The sequence below is a fragment of the Tupaia chinensis genome, unplaced genomic scaffold (assembly GCF_000334495.1).
Source record: "Tupaia chinensis unplaced genomic scaffold, TupChi_1.0 Scaffold000052_1, whole genome shotgun sequence".
Lineage (NCBI taxonomy): Eukaryota > Metazoa > Chordata > Mammalia > Scandentia > Tupaiidae > Tupaia > Tupaia belangeri.
Window position 1 is genome coordinate 1,148,279 of NW_006159510.1, and position 10,232 is coordinate 1,158,510.

Sequence of the window (10,232 nt, forward strand, 5' to 3'; positions counted from 1 at the left end):
TTCCAGAGCACTTGTACCAATTTATTGAAAGACACATTTTAGCTGCTTCACATCCCAGTTCACACTTGGTATTGTCAGTGTTTTTATTTTGTTGTTGTTGTTTGCTTGTTATTTTTAATAAAGCAAAAATTACAGAAATTTTTTTCCACAGAGCAAAATTATTCTGGATTTTTCACCCAGTCTTCAGTTTTTGAACACGTAGGTTGGTTCCACATCTTGGTAATTGTGAATAATTGCAATAAACATGGATATGCAAGTGCCTTTCTCATGAAGTGTTTTCCTGTCCTTTGAATAAGTACCAGGGAATGAGATTGCCCGGTCATATGGTAGTTCTAGTTGTACATTTTGAGGAACCTCCATGTTATTTTCCATAGAAGCTGCACTAACTTACATTCCCACCAACAGTGTAAGAGTGTTACATTTTCACCATGGCCTCACTACAGCTATTCTTTCATTTCTTTATTCTACCCATTCTATTTGGGCTTAAATAGTGTCTCATTTTTGTTTTAATTTGCATTTACCTATGAGAAGAGACTTTGAACAATTTTTATATGCCTTTTGGCCATTCATTAAGTCTTTTTTGAAGAGTGTTTATTCAATTCATTTGCCCATTTTTAAATTGTATTATCAAATCGTTTTATGAGTGAGTTGCTTGTTTGGTTATTGTTCCCATTTTGCTTTATTTTGTGCCCAGTTGATTTTTAAGTGGTGGCAAATACTGTGTATTAAAAATATCCTGAGGCTCTGAATGTTATTATCTTCCTCCTGGGATGGCTTATTTTGTTGTTGTTGTTGCTGACAGGCTGAAGTCCAGGAGAACTTCCAAATGGAGATTGGCTGGATGGGGTTTGCAGTGATGAACACAGCTGGGCTCCATCTCCCTCCAGCAGGTCTGTCTTCAGTTGATCCTTTTGCTAGTTTTCTAAGGCTACCATTATAAAAATTGAGTGGTTTAGAAAAACAGCAATCTAGTCTCTTTGAGTTCTGGGAATCTGAGATCGGGGGGTTAGCAGTGTTGTTTTCTTCTGAGAGTGCGAGAGAGACTCTATTCCAGGCCTGTCTCCTAGCCTTTGGTGGTTTGCTAGCACTCCCTTGATTTGTGGAAGCATCACCCTATTTTCTGCCTTCATCTTCACATGTGTGCCTGTCTGTGTTCACATTTTCCCAACTTATAAATACACAGTAATGTTGAGTTAGGGCCAAAGCTAGTAACCACATCTTAACTTCTGCAAAGACCCTGTTTCCAAATAAAGTCACATTTACGGGCTCCAGAGGTTGAGACTTCCACAGCTTTTAGAGGATGCAATGCAACTCCTAACAGTTCCTATTCCTGTTCCTTAGCCAAGGGAGGGCCAACTGAAGTCCTCTTCCTTGGTGGACCTTAGCATTTACTTTTGTCCTGAGTTCCATAAATGCTTTGTAGTTTCAGTTATATTTGGAATAAGTAAGTGCCTGGCAGGAAAGAGAAAACTGTCTGTCAGGGTTTCCCAGGTCATAGACCCTCAGATTTTTGCTGGTGTGCTGTAAGAGACAAGCAAATATGTGACACCTGGGTAAATTGAAATGTCAAACAACAAATGATGTTCTGCTGTTTATTGAAAACTAAAATTTAATTGGGTGTCCTGTATTTTTATTTGTGAAATCTAAAGAGCCTCTCATAGTTACTGTACAATGTTGGTAAGCAGATGTTTTTGTATATATATATATATTTTTCCATATACTTACTAAGTATTATTTGGCATTGAAAGGTGAGTTGTAAAGCAGCTAATTGAGCTTTTCTAGAAAAATTTTCCTTTTACTATTTTGATAAAAAATTTTAGTTGGCTGGAAGTTTTTTATCATTTACCATTTTTTTTTGTGTTTAACATACAAAGAATACAGAATAAATATTGGCCAATGGGGGCCAGCCAATGGCATGGAAGTTAAGGTACTAGATTCCAGATGGCGTACTGTATAGTTCGAGTCTTGGACCAGGCACTTGAAAATCACACAGGTGTGTATGTTTGTGTGCCCCAAATCCCGAGAAGACACTAATGGAGACAGGATTGTGGTGTGGTCATCCCCCTGGGGAGTAATTTCTCACTTTATTTCTCTCTCTCTCTCTCTATCTCTCTTTCTCTGGTGAGTGCATATACCCTATAACAAAACTCTAAAAAAAAAAAAAAATTCAGCTGCTTGGAAACAAATTAAGTGACTCCTTAATCTTCTCTATCAGTGAGTGATTTTGATTATGGGCTTAGGCTTCAACAGAAGAATTCTCATAGAATGACTTTGAGGAGTGCAAGTCTATTTATTTTCTTTTCCCTAACTGTCCCAAAATGTGTAACTGTTGATTTCCTGAATTTTTTTCAATTAAATTTTTTTGTGAACTGGTCAGCTTTCTCTTTTTGCTCTATCAGGGAACAAGTATGAACACTTAGGCCCCCTAATAGTGCCCTCACAGAGGTAATGTTGCAGGTGTGTGTTAATGATCTGTGTGTGGGTAATACCCACTGCGGAGTGATGGCTTGGGCAGCCTGGGCTGCTTTATTGTTCTAGAGAAATAATGGAGTGAGGACACTTTACTGCTAAGAGAATGGAATGATCAGTAGCTTAATTGAGCTGAACATAAACGGCCCTATTTAAATCTCTTAAAATCTGCAGAGGAAACAAATCTCTCCCTTGTTGAATGTTAAATCAAAACAAATTGTTAGAGAATTTCTCTATGTTCATTTAGCTTACTTCCCCCATGCTGCCAAAATCAGGAGGAAAAAAAAAAAAAAGAGCCTTATAATAATGTTTTAAAATGCCTTTGAGTGAAATATTTAGCATGATACAAAACTCAACTTAGGTTTTTTTAAAAAATAAAATAAGAAAATTCAGTCCTAAAAATACGTGGAAGGTCCTGAAATATTCAGTAATTAAAATTACTCCGAGTTACATAATCTGACCAGATGTAATTTTGTATCTATACTTCATCAATCCAGTGTTTCTTAAGCACACGCTGCACGTTACCTTTTTATCTTTAGGGCATATTTTAAGCTGTCAAAGACTAATTAGATTAACATTGGTAGAATTTCAGAATGTATAGTGCACAAATAATTTTTTCTCCCTTCATACCTAAAAGGTAGACACTGTCCATTGACAATTTCCATTTGTCCTTTTTGTTCTCTTTTTTACCAGTTTCTAGGATACTTTTAAAATTTTTTTCAAATATAAACTAACGTCATGAAGGAGTCACCAGTACTCAAAGTCCTTGCCTTTATTCCAACAGAGTTGGGACAATTAATAGAAACGTTCCAGTGAGCTAAGTACCAGGGAAACATCTGTACCATATATACCAAAGTATCGAGTCTTGCTTCTAGAAGCTTAACATCTCAAATGAAATACCTGAAATATTTAAAAACATTATAATTATTTTTATTATTTTTCTTAACTTGTGTGAGTGTGTGTGTGTGTGTGTGTGTGTGTGTGTGTGTGTTTTCCCCCCGAATATGAATTTATTGGTTTGAGAATTGGCATGCCAATACATTCCCCAAGGAGTAATTTTCTGGAATCTGTTAGATTTTGATGACATTGAGCAGTTTCTGGAAGTTCTTGCCCATCATTTATTATTGCCTTCAGTTTGATGACTACATTCAAGCTATCCTCTTGTAGGCATTTGATGGCATTTTTATCACATTACACTATGTCACAGTTTAAGTCTGAAAACTCCATGACCTTTCCCTCAGTATCAGGCCCTCCTCTTCGATGTGGTGGAATCCTTGTACAAAACATGTTTCCCTGTTTCTCAGTGGTACCACCCACTCCCAGCCTATGGCCCCAAGTTCTTATGGCTAGTTACTTGATAAATGAGGAATGGAAATGAGAACTAAAACAGGATTTATCATTTAGGAGTTAGTAAAATTTACTTCATCTCTACTTAAATAAAATAATAAACTGTGATTAATTCTTATCTTCAAATTAAATTTTTATTGCATTAATTAATGACATACTATCACTCATATCATTGCAAACTTGAAATTTTGACTTCACCGTAGAGAACACGGTAGCACTACTGACAGGCCCTCTTTATGGTAATTCTGTAAAACAGAGGACATAAAACATGTTTCAATGTGTTCCTTTTGGATTCTCCCAAAAGTAAAGTTCATGTTCATGGAATTATACCGACTATTGTAACCTTTTCCCCATTCCTCTATTTATAGCATAAAAATTTTGCCAAGACTGGGTCAAGAACTATGTCAAATATCCAGACAATGTTGCAGTGTTGAATTCCTGAACACAGACCATCTCCTCAGCTTTGGTTTCGTAACCGTCCTCATGAATTGAAGGTTTATGCTTCTATTTTGAACCAATCTGTTAGACTCATTAGCATTCCTGTTCACTTGCCCTACATAACTGGAACTGTTTCCCTCTTTAGGTGTGAGAGCAACAGCTGTGGAGAATATTCAAATTATATGGGTGCCCTTGTTAACAAGGAACTCATGAGCACATTTACCTCTATTGGAACTGTAATTTATAAAAGTATAATTTGGCCACAGAGCTAGTAAAACGGGTTAACAATTGTTTTTATTGTCTAGGCTGTTCTGTTTTATTCTATATTTGTTATTCAAATTACAATAATAAGAACAAGGTATTATACCATTCTCATTGCAAACCACATAATGTCTAATCCAAGCTGTGATTTAAGAGAAAAATTACAGAGCAGAATGTGGTAATAGCAGTACTAAGTTTCTTTTATGAGCAAAACAAACAAGGATAGAAGAGCCAGGTTCACTCTGACTCCCTGAGTCTGGGCACTTCTCACCTCCAGGATCTTAGCATCCGCTTGCTGTTCTCTCCAACTCCAGCTCTCCAATTTGTTTGGATACTACAGACTATGTTACAGTTCTTTTGGTTCAGACACAACTAATTTTCTCCTTTCTGACTCAGAAAGTTGCCATCCATTTTTTTTCCTTCTGAAAAGCAGGTTAACTCCTGGCCTTGGAGGTTTTCTACAACGTGGATCCACCAGCTGGTATAGCCTTCTCTTCTACATAAGCACTCCCTGGGTGATCGCTGCTCTTCCCAGCCTGGGCCCTTCTGCTTTCTGCCTCTGCACGGGCCCCACTTGTACTGGACGCTCTCTTCCCTCCCACCCACAGTCCTCCACAGTTCATCAGAAGATCAACTACCCTCCCAATAATTTTCCCCCACTCTCTAACATAACCCTGTTTGTGCCACCCTGAAGGCACATATATCACAAGGCTTCTTTCATCTGAGCTCTGGCTATTCCTTTTTATATTTGTGTGTCTGTTGTGCTCCAGGTTTAATAACCCTTGAGGCAGAAAGCCTTTACACACTTGTCTCATTATTCTGTAAACTGGTGCACAGCACATCTTTAGTAACTTAACTGCTAAAACTCCATTTGTTAAATAATGGTGAGCCAGAGAAGGGGGAAAATACCTCACTTACATAATATATTTTCTCTGTTCATCCAAAGCACACTACTACCAATGTGTTGCATATGTTGAAGACAAAGGCAAACAACAGCACTGTCTCAAAAGCCACACCTGTGGATGTGTCTGAAAGAACAAGAGGAAAACAGTAACACTTTCATGGAGGACTTTTGCCACAGGAACCCTTCAATAGCAGTTAACCGCACTGCCCACCACTTTGTTCAGTGATCTCTTCACTGGTGTGTACTTCATCTGTAAGGTGAACAACACTCTGGCAAATACTTCGCTGGATAATCAAGCACCATGAAGAGTTTGAAAGGACTTACATGGTGGATACTGAGGACTTTCCTCCTCTCAGGCCCTAGTGTGGAAGCCCCATGCTGCATTGTTTGTTAATTTTTGCAATAATTCTAATGTTTATTTATGTCCAAGACTTCTATGTCCTCTCCCTAAAACCAAAAAGTCAAAATGTGAAGCTCTCTAGGTATATATTGTCATTTTGCAGGGAAAACATCCTAGACTGTAAGTTCTCTTCTGTAAGTTTATCAGAAACTAATAGATCAATGAGCTGCATGACTCCTTTAACCTATGACTCTGTTGAGGATTAAAAGTGAGATATATTAGGCCAGTCCTATACCCTACTAGTTAAGGAAATCTGATCCCACATGGCTAAATATGATTCAAATCCTGGCCTGGGTGACTGGATAAACATGGCAGGCATATGTGCATGCATGTCCCAAATCCCAACAGGATAGAGAAATAGAGAAGAAAGAATTGTGGCATGACCACACTCCATTTGGTGATGCTTTCTCCCTCTTGCTCTTTCTCACTATGTTTCTCTCTCTCTTTGGTGATAACACACACTCTCTGGCAATTAAAAAAAAAGTGAGATAAGCAAATTTGAAATAAACTAACACAACCTATGATCACATTTCTTATAAGAATTGTTGAGGAAATGACAGTAAGTCAAGGACATTCCCCTTCTCATGCCTGCTCTTGCAACTCAGTGGTACTAACCTGTTCTAGCAAAGGAGAGAGGAGTCATTATTATTCAAGGCCACTCTTACCTGGTCTTAATAACACCTTGTAGCAAAATTAATTTACTTTTAAAATTCCTGTTGCCATAACAACTTGGTGCAGCTTTTCACGTGACTTAATGAGATTCCAGAAGAAAAGCCATTTTAGAGAGAAGGCAGAATAAATGGAGATCAACTGCCTTTAAATAATTTTATTTAAACATTAGTTGACTGCTGATGGAAAAACTCACTGAAAGAAGACGCACAGACCTTTGGTGTCTGCCTTTATTTTTTTGTTGTTGTTTAATCCCAAGGCAGTTGGTTTCTCTTCTCCCCTCTTTCTCTTCTTCTTTCAGTGGTATCTATAGATTATCATTTTGACTTAGGACTCGCTAGAATGAAATAGAGACTCTTTTAACTACAAAATATAAAGATTACTTTATATCAAAGTATTTTTTTAAATGAAGCCTGCTGGTGCAGTCAAAACATGTTATATTTGGAATAGAAAATATGTCTGCAATGAGGTTCACTTACTTTTTTTTGTACTTATGTTTTATTATTTTTTTTTTTGAAACTGCATACTTCCCTAAAATATCAATGATACCAAGTAGAAGCCTGAAGTTGAGTTAGACTTGTAGTGGAGACCCCTAAACTTCACTTTTCTTTCAGGTTTTATATCCCATTCCTCCAGGTAGAGATGGAAAGTGGACTTTTAAACATAACCAAAAAAATTTAGTGTTAAAAAAAAAAAAGTAATTCAGCAAGAGAACAGACATAGTATTTTCAATCCTTCTTTTGTGTCAGAATTTAATTTATTATTCAGTTCATTTTAATTGATTTATGTGCTTCATTTCTTGATGAATAGAAAGACAATACATGTTAATAGTAGAAAATTTGAAAAATACAGAGAGAACAGACATAGTATTTTCAATCCTTCTTTTGTGTCAGAATTTAATTTATTATTCAGTTCATTTTAATTGATTTATGTGCTTCATTTCTTGATGAATAGAAAGACAATACATGTTAATAGTAGAAAATTTGAAAAATACAGGAAAAAAGTGATAAAATAAAAATCTTCAGTGATCTCATAATCTGGAGATAATCGAATTCTATAATATATTACAGGTCATGTGGAATGCAATTTGTGCTTTTTACCTAACAATTATTTTTCCATAATATGTCTAGTGGTCCAAAATTTTATTTTTACTTTTGAATGTTTTTACTATTTTTCATAATAAAGTACTGTTTGTGAGTATAAGTGCATATACACACTCACAGGCACACATATGGAGAGAGAGAGAGACAATTAGAGAAAAGCAGAGAAGAGAGAGAAGCAAAAGAAATGAGTATATTGCTTGTTATGTAACAAATATGCTTATTAAATATTTAGATTACATATCTATTATGTTACTTTCATAAAGAGTTCTGTAAAATATATCAATGCCCACAGATTTCCATGACTCTCTGTTCCTATAGCTGTTATCCCAAGGATAGAATTCCCTAGCTAATACCCATGACTATGATTAAGACCTCTGCTACATATTGCCCCATTCCTTAGATAAAGGCTGTGCCAATCCACACCATCCCCAGCCATGTAGGACAAAGCTCCTTCCTTCCTCCTTGTCCCTTACTCATATTGGTGCTGAATGCCACCATTAAAATGCCTTTTTCCAGTTTGAAAAGTGAAAAATAAAAACTCAATTTATATTACATTTCTTTGATTACCAGAACCAAGATAATCCTTTATTGGTATACTTGTGTCTGAGGCCCACTTATCCAGTCCTCTCAAGCTTGTGTCAGATTGGGCAGAGTTTTCCCCAGTCTACCTAAACATGAAGGTTTATACACTTTACCTGGTCAGTTCTGGTCTGATATCCAGCACTTTTGCATGTCTGTGGTTCTACACGTGGACCCAAATGCAAAATGAGGACCCAATGAGGACAGTGCCAAAAAGTATACACTGGCACATTGATATAACCCTGAAAACAGTGTGGAAGAGTTGGGAACCAGCAGTTAGCGTAATGGCTATGTCGCTGGACTCCCACATAGTCGACCGCAGTTCGTGTCCCGGACCCGGTGGCTTAAAAACTCACGCCGGGCGCGTGTGCATGCATGCCCAAGATCCCGAGAGGAGAATGGAGGAGAAGGGATTGCGGCGTGACCATCCCCCCTGGGGGGTGATTTCTCGCTTTCTGTCTCTATGTCTCTCTCTGTCTGTCTGGTGAGCGCACGCGCCCTACAGTGAAAATCTCTCAAAAAAAAAATAATAAAAATAAAAAAGACCATGGAAGAGTTGAGAATATTCACATTGCAATAGTATAAATGAAATATATGGATTATTTCACATTATATGTTTTTAAAATTTTATTATTTTTATTTGTACACCATGGTGCACATGCATTAGAGAGAGGGAGACAGGGAGAGAAGAGAGAGAAAGAACTTTTCAGTGGGACCCTGGTCATACCACAATCGATTCTTTTCCAATTCTCCATTCTGTCAGGATCCTGGGGACCTATGCAATGAAACCATGGAGCTAGACTCCAACCTTGCTCAGGCATGTGGGATCTGGTGCCTTCTGCACAGTGCCTAACCAACGTGATATGGGATCAACTCATACATTCTCATTCTTTTTTTTTTTTTTTCCAGAGAGGTTTTTGCTATAGGGCACGAGCACTCACCAGAAAGACAGAGAAAGAGAGAGACAGAAAGCAAGAAATCACCCCCCAGGGGGGATGGTCACGCCGCAATCCCTTCTCCTCCTTTCTCCTCCCAGGACCTTGGGCACGCACGCACATGCATCCAGTGTGAGTTTAAGCCACTGGGTCCAGGACTGGAATCACAGTCGACTACATGGGAGTCCAGCAACATACCCATTACGCTAACTGCTGGTCCCACATTTTTATTCTTAAAAGCCTTCAGTCCTTCTTCCATTTCGTATGGCCAACATACCCAGCATTATCTTTCAAATTTCCCCTCTCCTTTTCTTGAAGGATTCTCCAGTTTTCTTCTATGTTCTTACATAAAGTAAAGAACACATGTCTGCTGCTCCATGACCCAAACATGGGCCTTGGTAACTTCTCTCTCTCTCTCTCTTTGTCTCTATCTATCTATATCTATCATTTCTTTTTCTTTTCTTTTCTTTTTTCTTCTGTTTAGGTTTTTGCCATAGGATGTATGCACTCACTGGAGAGAAAAACAGAGAGAGTGAGAGGGAAAACAAAAACTCAGCCTCCAAGAGGGGATGACTACCCTGCAATCCTTTCTTTTCCATTTTCCTCTTGAGATTTTTTGCATGATTCTCAAGCCTCTAGTTTCAGGACTGAAACTATGGTTCAAGTCACACAGGATTCTAGTGCCTTAACTGCCATGTCACCTGCTGGTCCCTATATTTAAAGGACTTTTAGTGCACTTCCTCCATAAAGGATTTTCTTCTCAGCACCCAGCCAGTTTCAGAATGAGGAGGAAGCAAAATAGACATTTCTTCTCTCCCTTGAAGAATTTTACCTTTCTTAATAAGAATAAGTAGCTATACTTCTAAATAACAATTTTAGTTTCCATGCATATTAGAGATCCACAGCTGGGACCAGCAGTTAGCATAATGGCTATGTCACTGGACTCACACATAGTCGACTGCAGTTTGCGTCCTGGACCCGGTGGCTTAAACTCACGCCGGGTGTGTGTGTGTGTGTGCCCAAGATCCTGAGAGGAGAATGGAGGAGAAGGGATTGTGGGGTGGCCATCCCCCCCTGGGGGGTGATTTCCTGCTTTCTGTCTCTCTCTGTCTGTCTGGCAAGCGTAC